The sequence below is a fragment of the Bombina bombina genome, chromosome 5 (assembly GCF_027579735.1).
Source record: "Bombina bombina isolate aBomBom1 chromosome 5, aBomBom1.pri, whole genome shotgun sequence".
NCBI classification, from domain to species: domain Eukaryota; kingdom Metazoa; phylum Chordata; class Amphibia; order Anura; family Bombinatoridae; genus Bombina; species Bombina bombina.
Window position 1 is genome coordinate 844,291,701 of NC_069503.1, and position 20,920 is coordinate 844,312,620.

The following is a 20,920-nucleotide window of genomic DNA, read 5'->3' on the forward strand; positions in this document are numbered from 1 at the left end:
ATAAGTGTAAGGTTAGGGGTGTTTAGACTCGGGGTTCATGTTAGGGTGTTAGGTGTAGACTTAGAAAGTGTTTCCCCATAGGAAACAATGGGGCTGCGTTAGGAGCTGAACGCTGCTTTTTTGCAGGTGTTAGGTTTTTTTCAGCCAGAACTGTCCCATTGTATACTATGCACGAGCACGTTTTTCCAGCTTACCGCTACCGTAAGCAACGCTGGTATTGAGGGTTGAAGTGGCGCTAAATTTGGCTCAACGCTCACTTTTCAGAGCCTAACGCAGCCATTCAGATAACTCATAATACCAGCGTTGGCTTAAGGGTGCGCTGGAAAAAAAAGGAGCGTTAGAGCCGCAGGTTTTTACCGACAAATCTCTAAATCTAGCGGAAAGTTTCTTTTTAAGTTTACAACTACTCCTGTCTTATGTGCAAACCAGAAATAAAATAGGAGTCATAATTTGGATTGTTTATATAAAGTCAGGTGATTTGGGAGTATGCTTTGCATGATTTAGTGCCAAGCTTGTTATTTACACCTAGCCTAGATTGATGGCATTTATTATATGAATTGATGTCACTATTACCTATTTGCACAAATCGCTTGCTATTGCAGAGATATGTACTCTATAGATAAATGTGTAAGGCTGTGTTCTTTTACTGATATACAGTCTTTAGCCCTTTTGCCTTTTTTTTCTCTTTCTATTTTTAATTAATTGGATTATGTACCAAATTCAACCACTGTAAGTGTATATATATCTTATTTTAAGAGTGGACTAGATATTCTATATCTAACCTTATAGCTGGTTATTTACCATTGCATATAGATATTCAAGATATTTTTATGTTAAAATGAAGTCCAGGCTTACTTTGTTGAGAGGCCCCTTGCATTGGTGGAGAACTAACAAAGATAAATAGCACACCTTGGTGAAATTGGCAAAACCCTTCTTATGCATTTCAGGCACCTCAACACCATCTGAGTGCCTCTTCTCTGCTGCAGGCAAAATAGCTTGCAAAAAAGAGAGCCAGCCTCAGCCAGGAGCATGTGATCATGTTGACGTTTTTGCATTTCAATGCAAAGTTTCTGAAAGAGTGAATATAAACAGTTATTGTCTACCTCTTTCTACTTCTACCTCTTTACAAACAGTTTGTGGTTTTGTTTTGCTTAATTATAAAAATTTGTTCTGCTTAAAAAATTGGACCAACAGTTGTTTTAATGAAAAGTTTTAGTCTGAAGTTTATATTTATAACACTCAGTATGTGAATTTTATTTTAAATATAGGACAAAATTTATTTATTTTTCATCCATTTAGTCGATTAATCGAAAAAATAATCGGCCAATTAATCGATTATGAAAATAATCGTTAGTTGCAGCCCTATAACAGACCCTTTTCCCCCTTAATCAATGTTTCACAGTCTAGCCACTCTAGGCAAGCCTGTGACTTATTTCAGTGGGTGAAAGGGTAAACAAACACTCTCTAGTCTGTTCTATACTTAGAAAAATGCCCACAATTCCCTTTTAAGGCTACCCAGACTAAACTGTCTATATCCTACCACATAAGATTATTATATGGGGAATCTTAAGGAAAACCCAGACTAACAGATTAAAGGTCCCATTATTACCATTAGTTTCTTTCAGTTACATGGTTCAAATATTAGACAAAGGCAAAACTTAATAAACGAACATTTATTATGACCACAAAAAAGTCACAGTGCATTAATATAAGAAAAAAATGTTAACAAATAAAATTACACACAGCAAACTGTTTTTTAAAACAAAATGAGAAAATATTACAGAACCTATAACTTTACCCGAAGAAGTATAGCTTTCTGCATCCTGTAATGCTCGTGGGATATTTCCCTATTGGACCAAACTTGGCCAGTAGTCTTCTTATCCCGACGTCAAGTGGAAGGTTAAGGAAATATCCCAGAATAAAGTGTGTTTAAGAAATGAGGTAAGCAGTACTCATGGTAGACAGGGTAGTCCTTCACAGCATCAAGGGTAAGGCAAAAAATGGTCAGAGACAGGCAGTGTTCGTGAACAGAAAGGCAATCCAGCAGTTTAGGAGTTAACCAGTAGAATGGTTGGAGATAGGCAGAGTTCGGCAACAGAAAGGCAATCCAGCAGTTCAGGGGTTAACCAGTAGAATAGTCAGAGACAGGCAGAGGTCAGCAACAATAAGGCAATTCAGCAGTTCAGGGATAAACCAGTAGAATGGTCAGGAACAGGCAGAGGTCAGCAACAATAAGGTAAACCCAGCAGTTCATGGGTAAACCAGTAGAATAGTCAGGAACAGGCAGAGGACGGCAACAATAAGGCAATCCAGCAGTTCAGGGGTAATCCAGTAGAATGGTCAGTTCAGCAAAATATAAGCACCCAGGAGCACACACAGTAACACCTATACTTGAGCACAGTGCAAGTGAGAGGTACTTGCAGAGGCACAGGGTTGCGCCAAGAACATCAAACAGGAGAGCGGCATCAGAGGCCAGAAGCGGCGTGCGGCGATGACGTCATCGCACAACCATAGCAATGGCCGTGGTAGGGAAGGCAGAGCCGTCGCCAAGACGAGCTCGCGTGACACATCCATGGAATCGGAATTGGAAAATGGTCAGACACCCTGTTATGAACAGCTTTCCATGTTTTGAATGACAAAATTATATTGTTGTTATCAAAGTTTTATATACCATTTTCTCGAAGATCAGATTTCTGGTCAGCAATGCTTGCTTCTGAACAGAACTATAACCCATTTGTGGGGTACATGCTCTAACAAATTAGGACATTGAAGGATTCATTTTAAGATTTATCGTTTATACATTAAGGCTCTATGTTTGTATTTCGTCCACTGGTGGATTTGAAATTTCTGTAATTTATTTATTCTGCAATTTCATTTTATGTTTATATAGTAAAAATAATTTTTAATAATTTATCCAGTATCTTTGAGAGATTATTTTTTCTCCTTTCTGGGCATTAGCTAATTGGCTTTTAATAATTTTTTTCTTAGCGTGTGAGTGTATAGCTTTTTAGTGCAATTGATTCTTGTATGGAATTTATTTTTTGAGTAGATTTTTCAGAGAGCTACTCCACTTTCTTTTGGCTGACACTCTTTTCTTGCCTCCTACTCATACATTTTGGGCGGGATTACATATACGGCAAGCGCTGAAACCCGCACCACCAGTAATTTCACCTCACACATCGGGGTATTACATAAACCCCGCCGGCAGTTCATATAGTGCCGTAAGTCGGATAAACTAGCGATGTCCAGAAATCAGCGTAAATACAAATTTCTGGAGTCGCCAATGACTTACGGCACTTTGAAACTGCTGGCACTTAAGAAAATAAAAAAAAGGTAAAATCTCCCGTAAAAGTCTAACCCGCCTCCCAAAAATAAACCCGATACTTAAAACCCCTATATCCGCCATCAAACCCACATCGCAACTAATAATAAATGTAATCAGAATAATCCCAGCCAAGGAGTCTTAGAATAATTTTTAATGAATGAATATCTTATATATATATATTACAAAACAAAAAAAAAGAAAGACAAATGAGATGAGAGCTTACTCACATCCACACCTACCCCATCCACCAAACATATCCATACCCCAAAATAAACCTAATAAATGAATGAATAATCAATGTTCTCACAATCCTAAAGAGAAAAAAGTAATAAATCTAAACAAGAGAACACACCCCCCGGGCGTCCCCAGGGAGTGAAGACACACTCCACCTATCACTTCAAAAGTATAGCTTTAAATGTAGCCAAAGATGATTGGGCACAAGATTTCACGATCTTTCAATGTCCTGATATGACATAAATTCTAACCAGAAAATCAAAATCCATGTTGCAATATTTATATCCAAACTGAAGGAAATAAAAGAAAATTTCTTGTGCAAAGTTCAAATGAAATGCAAATAAAATGTCCTTAAATATATCCAACCTGAAAAAGGAAAATAAAGTTCTTTATGCAATGTTTAAAGTGTTCTGGGATACAAAATAATTGTATGTGCTAGCCCTTTAACCCAGATCCTGTGGGTATAAACGTTTTAGGCTTAACAAATGAAACTGATGCATATTAAAGTGTCCTTTTAAATATCGCGAAGTGAGTACTTTTGCAGAGTAACAATCATACCCATATAAAATACGGCTTCAAAACAAGGGACCAATTTATGATGGTCGGTATCCCTCTGTTTAAATACTTAATAGAACACAGCTGTTCAATTAACATAGATACCCCTCTATATAGGCTTACAGATCAGTATTCAGTTTAAGCAGTGAACAAGTGAGGTAGTCCCTCACGAAACGCGTATGTTTGTTACTGTACTGTAACCTTTCGGACAAACCGTTCCGTTTGGTGCTTTTCTCTGCAGCCCTTTTTGATTTTTAAGCACTGTTTGTACCTGTGAAATAAACCAGTTTTTTGCATCTTACCTACTATTCCTCTCTGGATTTATTGGCGGATGGTTAGCCGGCTTCCTTTCCGTATAGCTTGAAGTTTACTGACGTCATCAGACCGAGACGTCTGGATCTGGCTCCTATCGGCATCCGTAGGAATGTGAACAGTGCACACGCTGAAGACGCGCTGAATAGGATCGCTGAAGAAAGCCGCCTATTACACTGCCTGGGGGTAAGCACCGCTTGCTTTGTTTGTATTCTATATGCATTGTGTCCATTTGCGGTAGCTCAACGGGCAGTATACAGGCCATTTCAGAGGCCAGGGCTCATATTTACAGGGCGATCCCAGTGTTGGTTATTGTGCGGTGCTGGAGATACATTCCGTTATATTGGATCTATACTGTATTGGGAATATTGCATAACCGGGACTTTGAAGTGAGTTTGCCATACTCTCTATTATTCTTAAAGGTACAGTGCTTTTAAATTTCTGTTTTTTGTGGGCTGCAGATCATCACAGAAGTACAGGAAAGTTTTGTTTTACGAGATTTAGAAGCATCTCTCTATTCATATGACCAGGATGTGGAAAGCATTACTAGCGATAATGAAAACACTATTGACAGTTTATTTTTCCATATTGATGAGTTGCGCAGAAAAGACATAAAATTGGATTTGGATATAAAGACTTTTCTGTTATATAAAAAATACCAACGAATTCCAAGAGGTTTAAGGATCAGAAAATTTCCATCTTTTATAGTGAATGATCCTGTTTTTATTTCCAAATGGAATAAAATCCTCAATGATTGTTCCTTTGCCCTAATTGATCTGCTTGTTGAATTTAAGAAGCAAGAAAGGTTGGAAATAATTAACCTGATTAAAGCCACACAAACTGACTTACAACTTTTACAAGCAGACCCAGTGTTTAAAGAGTATGACTTGAAATTTGAGGCCAACATGTTAAATTTCTCAAAAGAACTTTGAGACTTTAAAAAAACCAAGCTATCCCGTGACAAAAGGGACTATGAAGCAAATAGGGTATATAGATGGACTCAGACACCATTTAGAAACTCTAATGATAAAAAGACCTCTTCATTTAGCAGAAAAAATGATAATAAGGCCAAAAAACATGTGAGGTTTTTAGAAACAGAGTATGAGGTTGACACAACTGATAATGATTCTAATGAGGAAGGGATAGACCAGATAGATACTGCCTCAGCCCTTGATATACCCTCTACAGATCCCATAGAGTTTTCAAAAAACGAGCAGGCTCAGGGAGCAAAACAAAAAAGAAAAAAACAAGGAGAGGTAGTAGGGGCAGAAAAAGGAAAGGAACCAAAGAGATACCACATGAAGGCCAATCGGACCCAAGTCAGAAAATATGTCTAAGAAATGTGGTAAACCTTTCACAATATAATTTAAATAACTCTGAGTTAGAAGTTTTGAGCATGGGTTTAAATTTTTCCCCCACTACACACTTTAACCTTTTTGACACTATTTTGGATATAAATAGCTTTGTAAAAAAGTTGGTATTAAAGAAACATTTTTTTTGTGGACAGTGAGGTTGAGAGTAATGGAGATAGGCAGGAAGAAACAACTAATGAAGTAGTTACACCTAGCACTGTTTTGGATTTTAATGACCATTGTGCTATTAATGAATTAGTTGGCCTTATACAAGAAGGTGAAAATGAGAGTGACTCACAAAAAAACAGATGTCAAGAATTGACTGGAGCCAGTAAAAGTTCTTTCTATCCTGTGCATGCAAGGGGCAAAAATATTGATGTATTTCAGAGAACAATTGAAAACAAATTGAAGTCCCTTGCACAAAGGATAGAAAATGACCAAAAAAATAATTCTTCTACAAAAAACAAAAATAAAAATAATTTGAATGGTAATTAATATAAAGCTTTAAAATCACTACAGACTAATGACACTATTGTCATAAAATCATCAGATAAAGGCGGCAATGTGGTCGTCATGGACAGGGAGTATTATCTGTTTGAGGCGAAACGACAGCTGAGGGATACAGAGGTATATTGTAAATTAGACTCTAACCCAACAGCAAAGTTTAGATTGAAACTTGAAAAAATTCTGCATCAGGGTCAGTCTATAGTTACAGTTTTTAATTACAAATCCTAATGTGCCCATTTTTTACTTTCTACCCAAATTGCATAAGAATGCGACACATCCCCCGGGTAGGCCTATCATCCAAAAGGGAGCCCACTTCATAACTGATAGATACCTTCTTACAACCTTTAGTGGCCCAATTGACAAGTTATATCAGGGACTCTAGACAAGTCCTCAGTGCTTTACAAACCATCAAATGGAAGTCTACATATAGATTTATCACAGTGGATGTGGCTTCACTTTACACCTCCATCCCACACCAGGCAGGTCTAACATCAATTTCTAATATTTTGGACAGAATGTCTGGTTTTTCTGAGGATCTTAAACATTTTATAATTTGGACTTTGGAGTTTTTATTAACTCATAATTATTTTTTGTTTGAGGGGTCCTACTATCTGCAGAGGCGTGGAACAGCTATGGGGGCGAAGTTCGCCCCCTCCTATGCCAATCTCTATATGGGATGGTGGGAGCTGCTCCACGTCTATGCAGATAGTAACCCCTTCAAAGAACATATAATTTATTTTGGTCGGTATATTGATGACCTGCTTCTGGTGTGGGATGGAGATGAGGTGTCAGCATCCAACTTCATTAAGTATTTGAACTGTAATGATTATAACTTGAGCTTTGTTGGATGCCAGAATCAAACAAGGATTGAGTTCTTGGATATTGAAGTATCTGTTGAGAATGGCTTGATTGTGACAGATTTACATAGAAAACCCACAAGTGGTAATACCATTCTTAATTACAAATCCTGTCACCCTCAGCATGTACTAAATGCTATTCCAAAGGGTCAATTCATTAGGGCAAAGAGAATTTGCTCTAGTGAAACCCTATATAAAAAACAAAGTGAGGATCTCTGCAGTAGACTCCAAGATAGGGGTTATAACAACCAATTATTGTTAAAAACTAGACAAGTTGTAGACAGCATGCCACGCGAGTCTCTATTGCAATACAAAAAGGGCAGTAATATATCTCCTAGCACATGAAGTTTGTCCAATAAAGTGGTTTTTAGTACTCCATATAGTTTGGAGTACAAAAAGATTTGTAATTGTACAAGAAAGCCTTCCAATTTTACAAACTGACCCTGTTCTAGAGAAAGTGATTTCCAGTGGTGTAAAATATGTGTCTAGAAAGGCTAAAAGCATTCAAAATTATGTATCTCCTTCTTTTTTGCCAGAAATTAAAAAAGGTACTTGGTTACCAACCAGATCTGGCTGTTTTAAATGTAGAGGCACTAGGTGCATAACCTGTGATCATATCACGGAAGGGAACATCTTTCAATCACATAGCACAGGGAAACAATATACTATTAGATATAACCTTAATTGTAACTCAACACACATAGTGTACCTTATGACATGCAAAGGTTGCCAGATTCAATACCTTGGTAAAACAAAAAGAAGGTTGAGGGACAGAGTATTGGAGCATATCAGAGATATAAATGACCCAGATATATTTACCTCAGTGGCCTAACATTTTAAATTTGAACACCAAGGAGATTCCTCCCTAGCGTTTTTCCAAGCAGTTGATCAGGTCCCCTTCTCTAAGAGAGGGGGGGACAGGGAATATCAGCTTAGCAAAAAAGAGGTCAGATGGATCTTTAATGTGAACTCTAGGATACCATTTGGTTTAAATATCGAATCAGATGTCAATTTGTTTGTGTAATGCTCCTCACCCTTTTCTTTAAATGATGAGACCATTTCATTTATTCTTTGCTGTTTTAGCATATTGTATTTGTAGTAAAAGTTTTTTACCCTTTTTGTACATACAGTGAGTCTACATATATAATATTCTAACAGCAAACTCTATTAATGTATCTTCATTTGCAACGTAACTTCAAAATATTGTATTCCTGTATTAGCACTGTCTGTTGCAGCCTATATATATATGAGGGGTTAAAAAGTAAAAAAATCAAAAATCTGTTTAAATACTTAATAGAACGCAGCTGTTCAATTAACATAGATACCCCTCTATATAGGCTTACAGATCAGTATTCAGTTTAAGCAGTGAACAAGTGAGGTAGTCCCTCACGAAACGCATATGTTTGTTACTGTACTGTAACCTTTCGGACTTGTTCCGTTTGGTGCTTTTCTCTGCAGCCCTTTTTGATTTTTAAGCACTGTTTGTACCTGTGAAATCAGTTTTTTGCATCTTACCTACTATTCCTCTCTGGATTTATTGGCGGATGGTTAGCCGGCTTCCTTTCCGTATAGCTTGAAGTTTACTGACGTCATCGGACCGAGACGTCTGGATCTGGCTCCTATCGGCATCCGTAGGAATGTGAACAGTGCACACGCTGAAGACGCGCTGAATAGGATCGCTGAAGAAAGCCGCCTATTACACTGCCTGGGGGTAAGCACTGCTTGCTTTGTTTGTATCCCTCTAAATATGCTGTCAAAGATGTAGCCACCAATATGTATTACAGGTTGCCGTGCTATAGCGAGGTATGTTTATACAGTGAATCCAACCTCACACCCTTTAATTAATATTCACTCACGGTATGGTTATAATGTTGCATATTATGCCTGAATGCTCCTAAACTGTATCAAGACAGACAGTAGGTTAAAGCACCAGTGTCTCTGTGCAGGTAATAATAATTTCAGTAAAGCTGCAGAGCCAGTCGTATCATACGATATTACCTGTGTCGTCTGGATGTTGCCAGATATACCGATACCGTGAGACTTTTTCCCCGGCGTGATCTTCAGTGTGGAAATGGACTCACTGTTATGTTGATCCCATCTCGCTCCTTCCCACAGGCCAACCGTTTGCAGAACTTAGCATGAAATGTGGCTGCCGCAATCAGGGTAAGTTCAGGTGGTAGTGTCTCTGCTGGTTCCGACGTGCTTTTCGGGGACTCCTCCCCTTTGTCAAGGAATATCCAGCCACAGTCTGAAGGTGATATTTGAACCCATTGTAAGATCGCCTATTGGTTATTAGCGATACACACCTCCAAGTCGTACAATTTAGATAGATATATAAGACGGCATATGGATATGTATAACACTCACAAATATACCACCCATACAACGTTATTTTACATCGGCATATTAGAAACAAGAAATTCATGTATCACACTCACAGATGCACACATTATTCGACACAGACATACTAGAAAACAGAAAAAAGAAACAAGACAAAAATAAACAAAAAGTAATTTAATTCTTAGTATTCACAAAAAATAAGTAAAGTAAAAATTATATGCTAGAGCTGCTTACATCTTCCTAAAATTCAAAAAAGGTATTTCAAATAGGATATATGCAGATTCTCAAAAAGTATGACTACTAGCTGTTGAACAAAGATTTTTTGATCAGTATACAATATAGTATATACTAGACACGAGACATAGAATCTAAAACGATGGCTAGAATAACCTAAGTTACCTGGGAATATATATACACTGGTCCATAATATATTGGAATCAAACACTGCCACTAATATGATGGGGCATATAATCCCAATGAGCAGCTCAACGAGGTGCATACTAAAATGCTGTGAGGATCTCAAATGCTCTGTATAAGAGTAATTTTATATTCAATCCTCAAAATAAAAAATATATTATGTATGGTGGTCATAGCTTAAGACTCAGTAATAAATTATCCTAAGGGTCAATCCTCAGTGTCGGATTATGTTCTCTCACACCCGCAGTATCATATACACCTCTACACTGGAGAGAGTGAAATTATAATTCCTTACAACTATCATCAAAAATAATAAATAAATACTAAATAACCCAGATGCAAACAATAGAGATACAAAATTGTGGTAAGTCAAAATATATGATAAAATGAAGATATACATCTTAATACGTCCAATGTCCAAAGAATAAAGAGGGAGCTCATTGATTATCTATATCAAGATACAGGAAGACCTATCCATTAAATAAAGTTGCCCCAAGAAATGTCCCTATTCAAACCTTTGGGAACCATAGTATCCAGTTTCCTGATCCACTGAGCTTCTTTTCTGAATAATAGTTGCTGCCTATCCCCACCTCTGCTTAGGGGTGGTACCCCATCAACAATTTGAAACCGCAATTGCCTTTTATTGTGTCCAAATCTCGTAAAATGATGTGCTACCGGGGCATCCTCATCATTACTGCCTATCGCTGCCTTATGTTGGCGTATCCTATCTCTAGCCATTTGGGTGGTCTCACCTACGTAGGCTAGGCCACACGGACATTTGATGACATATATCACGTACTTTGAGGTACATGAAAACCGGCTGTGGATAGGAATCCTTTTCCCAGAAAGTGGGTGAGTAATGCTATCACCTTGTTGCATCGAATGGCACAAGGCACAGTTCATACAGGAAAATGAACCTTTCTTAACTATTTCCACAGTTTTTTTTGTGAACCCCAATCAGCCCGAATCAATTCGTCTCTGAGATTTCTATTTCTTCTAAATGAGAATAGTGGGGTATCAGTGAATACAGTTCCCACTTGGGCGTCATCTTTAAGTAAATGCCAGTGATGGAGTATTGACCTCTTCAGATCTCTACTGTGAAACCCAAAGTGACTCACAAATGGAATAGAAAATTTCTTGGGGTCTGGGTTCTTTCTAGATAATAGACTCATCCTATCAATCTCCAAAACTTTGCTCATGTTCTGATTAACAATTTCAATAGGATAGCCTCGGCTCAGGAATTTTTTGGACAACTCCTCTAATCTCTTCAAACAAATTTCCGGGTCATCAACTATTCTTTTGGTTCTTAATTGTTGGCCCAATGGGAGATTCTTAATCAAAGAGGGTGGATGGAAGCTTTCATAAAGTAAAGTATTATTTCTATCTGTTTCTTTAGTGAATAAATCGCTTCTCAAACGATGATCCAGAACAGATATCATTGTGTCCAAAAAACTCACTTTAGTTTTACTTGCCTCCATAGTAAATTGTAGTGATACATGCGCTGAATTAAGCCTCTGAACAAAACTGGATAAATCCTTGTCACTCCCTGTCCAGACAAAAAATATATTGTCTATGTAACGATACCAGCCTTGTACATGATCTTTATACCCTTGATCTTTGAACACTACATCTTCCTCGAATTGACCGACAAATAGATTCGCGTATGTTGGGACTACGTTTGAGCCCATGGCCGTGCCTTTTTTCTGCACAAAAAAAGTATCCTCAAATAAAAATAACATTTCATAGAGAATTATCTCAAATAGATCTTTGATGAATCTTCTTTCGCTAGGTGAGTATAAATTATCTTTATTTAAAAAGTAGAATATACTCTCAATGCCAATATCATGAGGGATCGATGTATATAGGCTGGCTATATCCATAGTCACCAATTGACTATTCGAGGGAACGATCTTAGATGCAATTTTGCATAGAAAGTCTGTATTATCCTGTAAATAAGAGTCCAAATACCCCAAAAGTGGCCTAATCAATTGGTCTAAAAATATGGCAATAGGTTGGAAGATGGAGTCCGTGCCTGCCACGATGGGCCGGCCAGGGGGATCACTCAGCCTTTTATGTATTTTGGGCAATACATAAAAGACTGGTGTGATGGGTTTATCCTTAATCAGAAACTTAGCTTGTTTGGTCGTAATGAGGCCAGGGCTTCCTCTACTATTTTCTGAATTTTATTTGCAATTTTCATAGTAGGATCACCTGTAACTTTGACATAATTCTCCTGATCATTGAGTTGTCTTAAAACTTCTGATTTATATTTTGTCTTGTTCATGATTACAAGAGCTCCGACCTTGTCGGCAGGTTTCAGAATCAAGTCACTATGATTCTGAATTTCCCCAAGAAGTTTTTTCTCTTGTCTAGACATATTAAACCTGGCTTTTACTTTAAAGTGTTTCCTCATTTTCTCAAAATCCTTTTTGACTAATGTTATATATGATTCTACAGAGGCATTGGTATGAGGGGGATTGAAAGTGCTTTTAGGTTTAATTTTTTCTAGGTGAAACTGGAAAGGGCTACTTGTATCATTTTTATTCATTATTTCTTTATTAGCAAAGAAACTTTTTAACCTAAGATTTCTAAAAAATCTATGTAGGTCACATTCAATTGCAAAGAAGTCTGGGAGAGTGGTAGGGACAAAAGACAATCCCTTTTGTAACACCCTTAAAGTATCATCCGAAATGACAGTATCTGAGATGTTAACCACTAAGCTTTCAGTGGTTACCTCCTGTTCTGTCGGGTTGAGATTTGATAACTGCTGTCTCCTGTGTTGCCTGTGTTTCCTCCCCCCTCTCCTCTGCCTCTTCTTCTGTTCCTTGTGCCACGTCCTCTTAAGGGAAAAGGGACAGATGAATCACTGTATTCGCTATCCGAGGAAGATTCACCCTGGTAATTGCTAGGTTGTGTACCCCTTCTAAATCTTCTAAAAGGTATAAAGTCTGGATTGCGCCATCTATAGACTTTATTATTAAGATAATCAATGAGGTCCCACTGGAATTTTCTATATTTCTTACTTTCCAAGCTTTTTTTGAAGACGCTCACATCATTATCTAATTTACTTTTGAAATTGGCGAAATCTGTTTCTGATTTCAGCTCCTTAATGGATAATTCAACTTTGTCAATCTCCTGTTGCATTATTGGTAATTCTTTTTGTATATATTCAATAGTCAAAATAATAATGTCGTATGAACATTTATTTAAAATGCCTTCAAATTTATCACAGTATTCTAAGTTGTCTCTAAACAGTGTAGGGTGTAGGTGACTGCGTAAGCCTCTGGGAATCCGTTTTTGTCTGAAATATTCTGCCAAAGTGACAGAATGCAGATCGTACACAATTTTCTGTTTGATCAATTGTTCTAAACTCAATGGTTCCTTAACCTCTGGTTCTGTATTTAAAAAGTCTCTGTTACCTATGCATAAAGTGGCTATTTGCGAGGCATCCAGATCAGAATAAGCAAACAACTTATTGCCTTCCATAATAAGGTACTACCTCCACAAGTCAAATATAAAATATAGGTGTGCTGGTCACGGACCAAAATAATATAAAATACTCAAATAGTGACCGCACCACCTGCTATAGTTTATTGTGCTCCGGCACGGGATGGAGTCTGGCCCTAGACTCAATACAAATATAATCAGAATAATCCCAGCCAATGAGTCTTAGAATAATTTTTAATGAATGAATATCTTATATATATTACAAGACAAAAAAAAAAGAAAGACAAATGAGATGAGAGCTTACTCACATCCACACCTACCCCATCCACCAAACATATCCATACCCCCAAATAAATTTAGATTTATTACTTTTTTCTCTTTAGGATTGTGAGAACATTTATTATTCATTCATTTATTAGGTTTATTTTGGGGTATGGATATGTTTGGTGGATGGGGTAGGTGTGGATGTGAGTAAGCTCTCATCTCATTTGTCTTTCTTTTTTTTTTGTCTTGTAATATATATAAGATATTCATTCATTAAAAAAAACCCTAATCTAATGCTAAACTACCAATAGCCCTTTTTGTAGGGCATTGCCCTAAATTAAACAGCTCTTTTGCATTTAAATTTTTTTTCTAAGAACCCACTAACAGTAAAACCCCCCACCCACCAAACTCCCCAAAATAAAAAACCTAACACTAAAAAACCCTAAGATACCCAGTGCCCCTAAAGGGGCATTCATATGGGCATTGCCCTTAAAAGGGCATTCAGCTCTTTTACTGCCCTTAAAAGGGCATTCAGCTCTTTTAAGAGTGCCCATTAAAACCCTAATCTAAATAAAAAAAAGAAAAAAAGCAAAAAAAAAGCCTAAGTCTAACCCCCAAATAGGTACTCACCATCCCTGAAGTCCAGCGGAGAAGGTCCTTTTTCAGGCGGTGAAGTCTTCTTCCAAGCGGCTGACATCTTCTTCCATGCGGGGACCTCTTCTATCTTCATCCAGGACCGCGGAACTGAAGACCGGCGACCGCTGAACTGAAAACCGGCGACCGCGCAACCATGGAGCGTGGAGGATTCTCTTCGTACGATCACCGCCGTACACTGAATAGTGAATTTAAGGTAGGCAATTATATATGGCGTCCCTTGCATTCCTGTTGGCTGATTTGATTCTTCAAATTCAAATTAGCCAATAGGATGAGAGCTACTGAAATCCTTTTGGCTGATTTGAACAGCCAATAGGATTTCAGTAGCTCTCATCCTATTGGCTGATTTGAATTTGAAGAATCAAATCAGCCAATAGGAATTCAGGGTACCCCATATTTGAACTTGTACCTTGAATTCAACCCCTCAGTGTGCGGTGGTGATCGTACGAAGAGGATTTCCATGCTCCATGGCTCCGCGGTCGCCGGTCTTCAGTTCCGCCGTCGCCAGCCTTCAGTTCCCGCCATTGCCGTTCTTCAGTTCCGTGGTCCTGGATGAAGATAGAAGAGGTTGCCGCCGGACTTCAGGAACCGTGAGTACCTATCTGGGAGGTTAGAGTTAGGCTTTTAAAAACAATTTTTTATTTTTTTTAGATTAGGGTTTTAATGGGCACTCTTAAAAGGTCCGAGTGGCCTTTTAAGGGCAGTAAAAGAGCTGAGTGCCCTTTTAAGGGCAATAGCCATCGGAATACCCCTTTAGGGGCAATGGGTAGTTTAGTTTTTTTTTATTTTGGTGGGTGGGGTGTTGTACTGTTAGAGGGGGGACTTAGTATTTTTTTTAAGGAAAAGACCTGTTTAATTTAGGGCAATGTCCCAAAAGCCCCTTGGTAGTTTAGCATTAGATTCGGGTTTTTTTATTTTCATAGGGATTAGGTTTAATTTTTTTTTTTTTTTTTTTTAGTACCTGATGGAAATAAATTACCATCAGGTACAAATATCAAGGATGAAAACCATGTGTGGAGCATGCAGGCTCCTGCTTTACCAGAATATATATAATCCAACAAGTTCAAACACTTAAATATAATATTTATGAGTATTGTAAATAAACTACAAAAAGGAATAAGAATAATTCCAGTGAGCGGCACTGGGATAAGGGGGGGGGGGGAAGGGATGGGGGATGAGATGGGGTGTTGAAAGGGAGTTTTATCGTAGGAGTAAATTATATGAAGTTACTTATGGGTTTGTTACAACATTCGGAGACCAGGTGGTGTCAAATCGCGTTTGCCAATCTGCCCATATAAGTTCAAACAGATCTGAGTTGTTTAAAGTGTAAAAGATGTTTTTCTCCATATTGTAAATGTATGCCATTGAGTTTAAGATAGAGGAACAATTTGGGGGGGACAAGCTTTTCCATGCTTTGGCTATTGCCGCTTTAGTGGCTGTTAATAAGTAAATACATAGGTATGCTTGGTGTTTGGGTAAAGTGCAAGTACCAATGTGAAGGAGGGCGTTAGAAGGGGTTTTGGGAAGTATGATACCTAACCCAGCCAGTGTTCGAAAGCAGGTATTCCATAGGGGCGTTAGAGTAGGGCAGTCCCACAATATGTGTAAGGCGTCTCCTCTTTTCACACAGTTACGCCAACACATAGGCGAAGTGGAACCATAGATTTTATTAAGCCTAGTGGGGATAAGGTACCAGTGTGTTAGGAGTTTGTAGTATGTTTCGAATAAGGTAACACAATGTAGGGCTTTCTTAGTGAGGGTAATTGCGTGTTGCCAAGTCTGTGGAGATATAGTCATGTTTAGGTATGATTCCCATTTGAGAAGATGGGGGAGTTTGTTCTCGGAATCTGTGTTTCCTATTAAGGTGTAATGTATTGAAAGGGGTCTATGTAATCTGTTACCTTGCTGCTAAGTAATTTCCCATAATGTCCGAGGTCGGTCAAATTCAGGTTTAAAACCCCAACTTAGCAGAAAGCTCCTTAGTCTAGTGTATTCATAAATCATGTGTCTGGGAGGTGAGGGCTCGGTCTGCAGTTCTGTGAGTGCTAGGAAGCGTGGGGCTGGGGAGGTGGTCCAAAGATCTGAAACAGTCTGGATCCCCAGTTGTGCCGATCCATGTGGGTGAGAATCAGGTAGCCCTCGTAAAAGGCCTGTTAAGGGGGTAATAGGTGAGGGATGTGGGGCAACATGCGGATAATGTCTAAGCTTGTCCCACATAGCGAGACATTCTCGTATGATAGGATTACTAATGTCAAAGGTTCGCCGTAAGTGCGGGGGGATCCAAATTAAATCGGGGAGATATATATGGTGTGGTAGTGAAGCCTGCTCAATGGTTTTCCATTTGCTGGTAAACTCTATGGCGCCCCATTGTGCTATATGTGTGAGCATTGCTCCTTCATAGTAGCGAAGGATCGAAGGGGAAGCAATCCCACCTCTATGTAATGGGCTCTGGAGGATTTTATGTGCTACCCTGGGGGGTTTGTGTTTCCATATTTATTTCGTAAATTCACTTTGGAATTGATGTAAAAGGTATCCTGGGACTCTAAATGGGAGGCACCTAAAGAGATAAGTAATTTTGGGTAGACATTTTAAGGGCCTTTAATCTACCTATCCATGAGATGTAGGTGTAATCCCATTTATCTTTCAAATATTTACTATACACTCTTTATGATAGCGCCCCTATACTATACTCTGTTTAGGTATTTTTTAATCTTTCAAAGTGCGTAGCTCAGATAGCAACGGTAAGTAATTTTCTTTTATCATCTGTGGGATGTTGTTCGATATCTTGACGCCTAGATGGGAGATGTAGTTATTGACGCAATGGACTCTATGCTGGGTCTTAAGGGTATCAACCGTATCTTGAGGGAATCCCCAGGTAAAGACTTCAGTTTTATCCAAATTTAGTTTATAGAGAGATAGACGGCCAAAGGATTCCAGGGTTTCCCTCAATCTAGGGAGTGAGGATAGTGGGTCCGAAGAAAATACTGTTATGTCATCGGCAAATAATGCTATTTTATGATTAGTGCCATGAAGACGAACGCCATCTATTTTCCTATCATGCCTAATTTGTTCCGCGAGTGGTTCTATTGCCAGGTCAAAAAGCAGAGGCGAAAGGGGATACCCCTGCCTAGTGCCATTGGAGATTGGGAAGGGGAGTGAGAGGAATCCCGGGAGTGAGAGGAATCCCAGTCCCCTGACCATTGCCGATGGAGTGGAATAGAGTGCCCGAATAGGCGTAATAGTCTGGTCTGGGAAACCAAAGGCCCTAAGGGCCTCCCACAGATAAGACCATCTGATACGGTCAAAGGCTTTCTCTGCATCTAGTGAGATTACAGAGAATGGTTTGTTCAGTCTAGTGGATTCGGTACAAATGTTTAGTAAACGCCTAGTATTGTCAGGACCTTCACGATGAGGGATAAACCCGACTTGGTCTAAGTTTATAAGTTGCAGGAGTAATTTAGATATGCGAGTGGCTAATATTTTGGCATAGATTTTAACATCTAGATTGATCAGGGAGATTGGTCTATAGCTAGAACAGAAAGCTGGGTCTTTTTGGGGTTTAGGGATGGTTATTACAGTGGCTTTTAGGAATTCCCTGGCGAACTTCCCCTCTTCTCTAGCCTGGTTAAAAAACCTAAGGAGCAAAGGTGCCAGTTCGTTTATATAGGTTTTGTAAAAAGATGCTGAGTAACCGTCTGGGCCCGGAGTTTTAAAAGTTTTCATATGTATGATGGCTTGTTTGATTTCTTTTAATGTAAAGGGAGATAAGAGTGAGTCTTGGTCCTCTTTTGATAAGGAAGGGAGTTTGAGGTGATCCAAGAATAAACGAATTTCAGAGGTAGTGGCTAGGGAGTGGTCTAGGGTGTGTTCTAAGTTATATAATTTAGAGTAGAATTTTTCAAAGCATGTGCCGATCTCTGAGGGCTTTTGATAAGTATGATTCCCGGATTGAATATGGTGAATTCTAGCCGAGCTCACCCTATTTTTGAGCTTATTAGCTAAAAGTGTATCTGCCTTATTGCTCTTGTAGTAAACTATCTGTTTCAGCTTAAATAGGTTAGCCTGGGTGCGTTTTAGCTCTAATTGATTGATATGATTTCTAATCTTTGAGATCTGTTCTATGGTACTATCTGAGGGTGTTGATCTATTTAGGAGTTCTAATCGACGTAGTTCGATATGAGATCTAGAGAGGGGAAGGCCCGAGAGTTTTTTGAGGTATGCATGTCTCTTGATTATAAGGCCTCTAAAGGTAGCTTTTGCGGCACCCCAAAGTGTGTCATCCTGCACCTGTTTGTTGTCATTGGCGTGGGAATAAAAAATAATATCTTTCCTGAGAGTTTCTTTAAAGGAGGCGTCTTGGAGGACGTAGTGTGGAAGGCGCCAAGAGGGCCTTATATTGGGTCCCTCTATTGAGTGGAAAGTCACAGTGACAGGATTGTGGTCGGACCAGGGGCATAGGGAAATGTTAGAGCATCTAACTTGGTCTAAAGTATCTGCTGAGCAGAAAACATAATCAAGCCTAGAATATGTTTTGTGAGGGTGAGAAAAATGAGTATAATCCCTATCTCTAGGGTGAAGTGACCTCCATATGTCATAATAATGAAATTGAGCAATAATTTGTCTGAATTTGTGGGAGAGTTGCATAGATTGGGCGGTCTGTTTTGTATGGCCAATTTTTTTCCTGTCTAGTAGTGGGTCCCAGGTCATATTAAAATCCCCTGCTAATAGGACTTTACCGATTTTCACCCGGTCTACTGTAAGAAGAACACATTTAAGGTATCTGGGTTGGTGTGAATTAGGGAGATAGATGGAGGCTAGAGTGTGTTCAATGTGGTCTAGTTTACATATCAGGATTAGGAATCTAGATTGAGGGTCTTTTATGACTTGGATTTGTTCATAGGCTATTCTTTTATGGATTAGGATTGCAGTACCTCTAGCCTTCTTTAGGAAGGGGGTATATTCAAGTACAGTATAATCTTTAGAGATTAAGTAAAGAGGATTAGCAAGTGACCAATGCGTCTCCTGGAGAAAAACCACATCAGGGTTGTGGTGTTTAAGTGATCTGGCTAGAAGGCTACGCTTGTGTGGGGAATTTAGGCCTTTGACATTATGGGTTAGTATTTTTAGAGGGGGCATAGGAGACTATAGAGGAATGATTGAGTTAAGTGTGGAGGATGGTACGGGGGTGGGGGGAGGAATTGGGGGAGATTAGATATGAGAGAGAGAGGAAGGGGTTAGCGAAAATTGTCCGCTGAGATGAAACCCTTGCGTGGGCTGCTAGGGGGGGGGGGAGTAGTGAGCAAGAACAGGAGTTAACAAGGTGAACCCTGCTCCGCAGATATAACTTAACTAATTCTATAACATTAGCTGTGCAAAACACATAACAGAAGTTTAACAGTGCAATAAGTGAGTACATTTAAAGTGCATTTAACAGATTACTTACTGAGCTTAACCATGAACTAGAGTCTCAACTGTACAACTGTATGCTACTAGGAGTAGGCCTAATGTCCAAGTCCAGTAGCATCTTAGAAACAAGAGAAGGATATGAGTGAGAGCAACCAATCAGAAGTTTAAAGGGACACTAAACCCAAAAAATTTCTTTCGTGATTCAGAAAGAAAATTCAATTTTAAACAACTTTACAATTTACTTCTATTATCTAATATGCTTTATTTTTTAGATATCCTTTGTTAAAAAAATAGCAATGCACATGGGTGAGCCAATAGAACGAGGCATCTATGTGCAGGCACCAATCAGCAGCTACTGAGCCTATCTAGATATGCTATTCAGCAAAGAATATCAAGAGAATGAAGCAAAATAGATAATAGAAGTAAATTAGAAAGTTGTTTAAAATGGCACGCTCTATCTAAATCACAAAAGAAAAAATGTGGGTTTAATGTCCCTTTAAGGTGGATTTGTTTTAGTTCTTTTTGCTCTTTGTTCCTTGATGGACCATTCAGGAGCTGAAGCCCTCAGCTTCGGGTAAGTGGGCTGTGGTGTTGGAGATTGATCTGAGTGAAGACCCCAAGAAGTGAGAAGAGCCATGCCCTGAGGGAGGGTAGATATTGTATGGGTTTGATTGTCTCTAGTGACCACCAGGTTCGTGGGGTGTCTCCAGCGATATTTGATGTTAGCCTTTCTGAGGGCCCAAGTGATTGGTTGGTAAGTTATACGATACTGCAATGTGTGAGTCGATAGATCAGGTAAAAGTTGTATATCTTTGAATTTCTATGGTAATGACAGTCTCTTAAAGGCGGCTTGCATTAATTTATCTTTGTAGATATAGCTGTGAAAGCAGACAATTACATCCCCTGGTTTGTCTGCATGGACAGATCGTGATCTGAAGGCTCTGTGGGCCCTCTCCATTGTAGCTGTTAGGCCTTCCGGGGATCCCACAAGCTCGACAAATAACTCTCTTAGGAAAGGTTGTGAATGAGAGGTCTCAACTTTCTCTGGGATGCCTCTAAACCGTATATTATTTCTACGGGATCTATCTTCGATGTCCGCCATTTTAAATTCCAGCTGGATCATCTGATCTGCTAGGGTTTCCGAGTAGGTTAGTAGGTTTGTCTGATCCACCACCAGATCATCTTGCTTTCTCTCAAGTGCTTCAACTCTATCCCCAATCTCGGATATATCTTTTTTCAGCTCCGCAGAA

General features: G+C 38.9%; 1 protein-coding gene across 1 annotated transcript in view; it reads left to right on the plus strand.

The window, feature by feature from the left end:
• The window catches only part of CABLES1 (Cdk5 and Abl enzyme substrate 1), a 319,853-nt gene that overhangs the window by 102,641 nt on the left and 196,292 nt on the right, over nucleotides 1-20,920 (plus strand). The window lies entirely within an intron of this gene.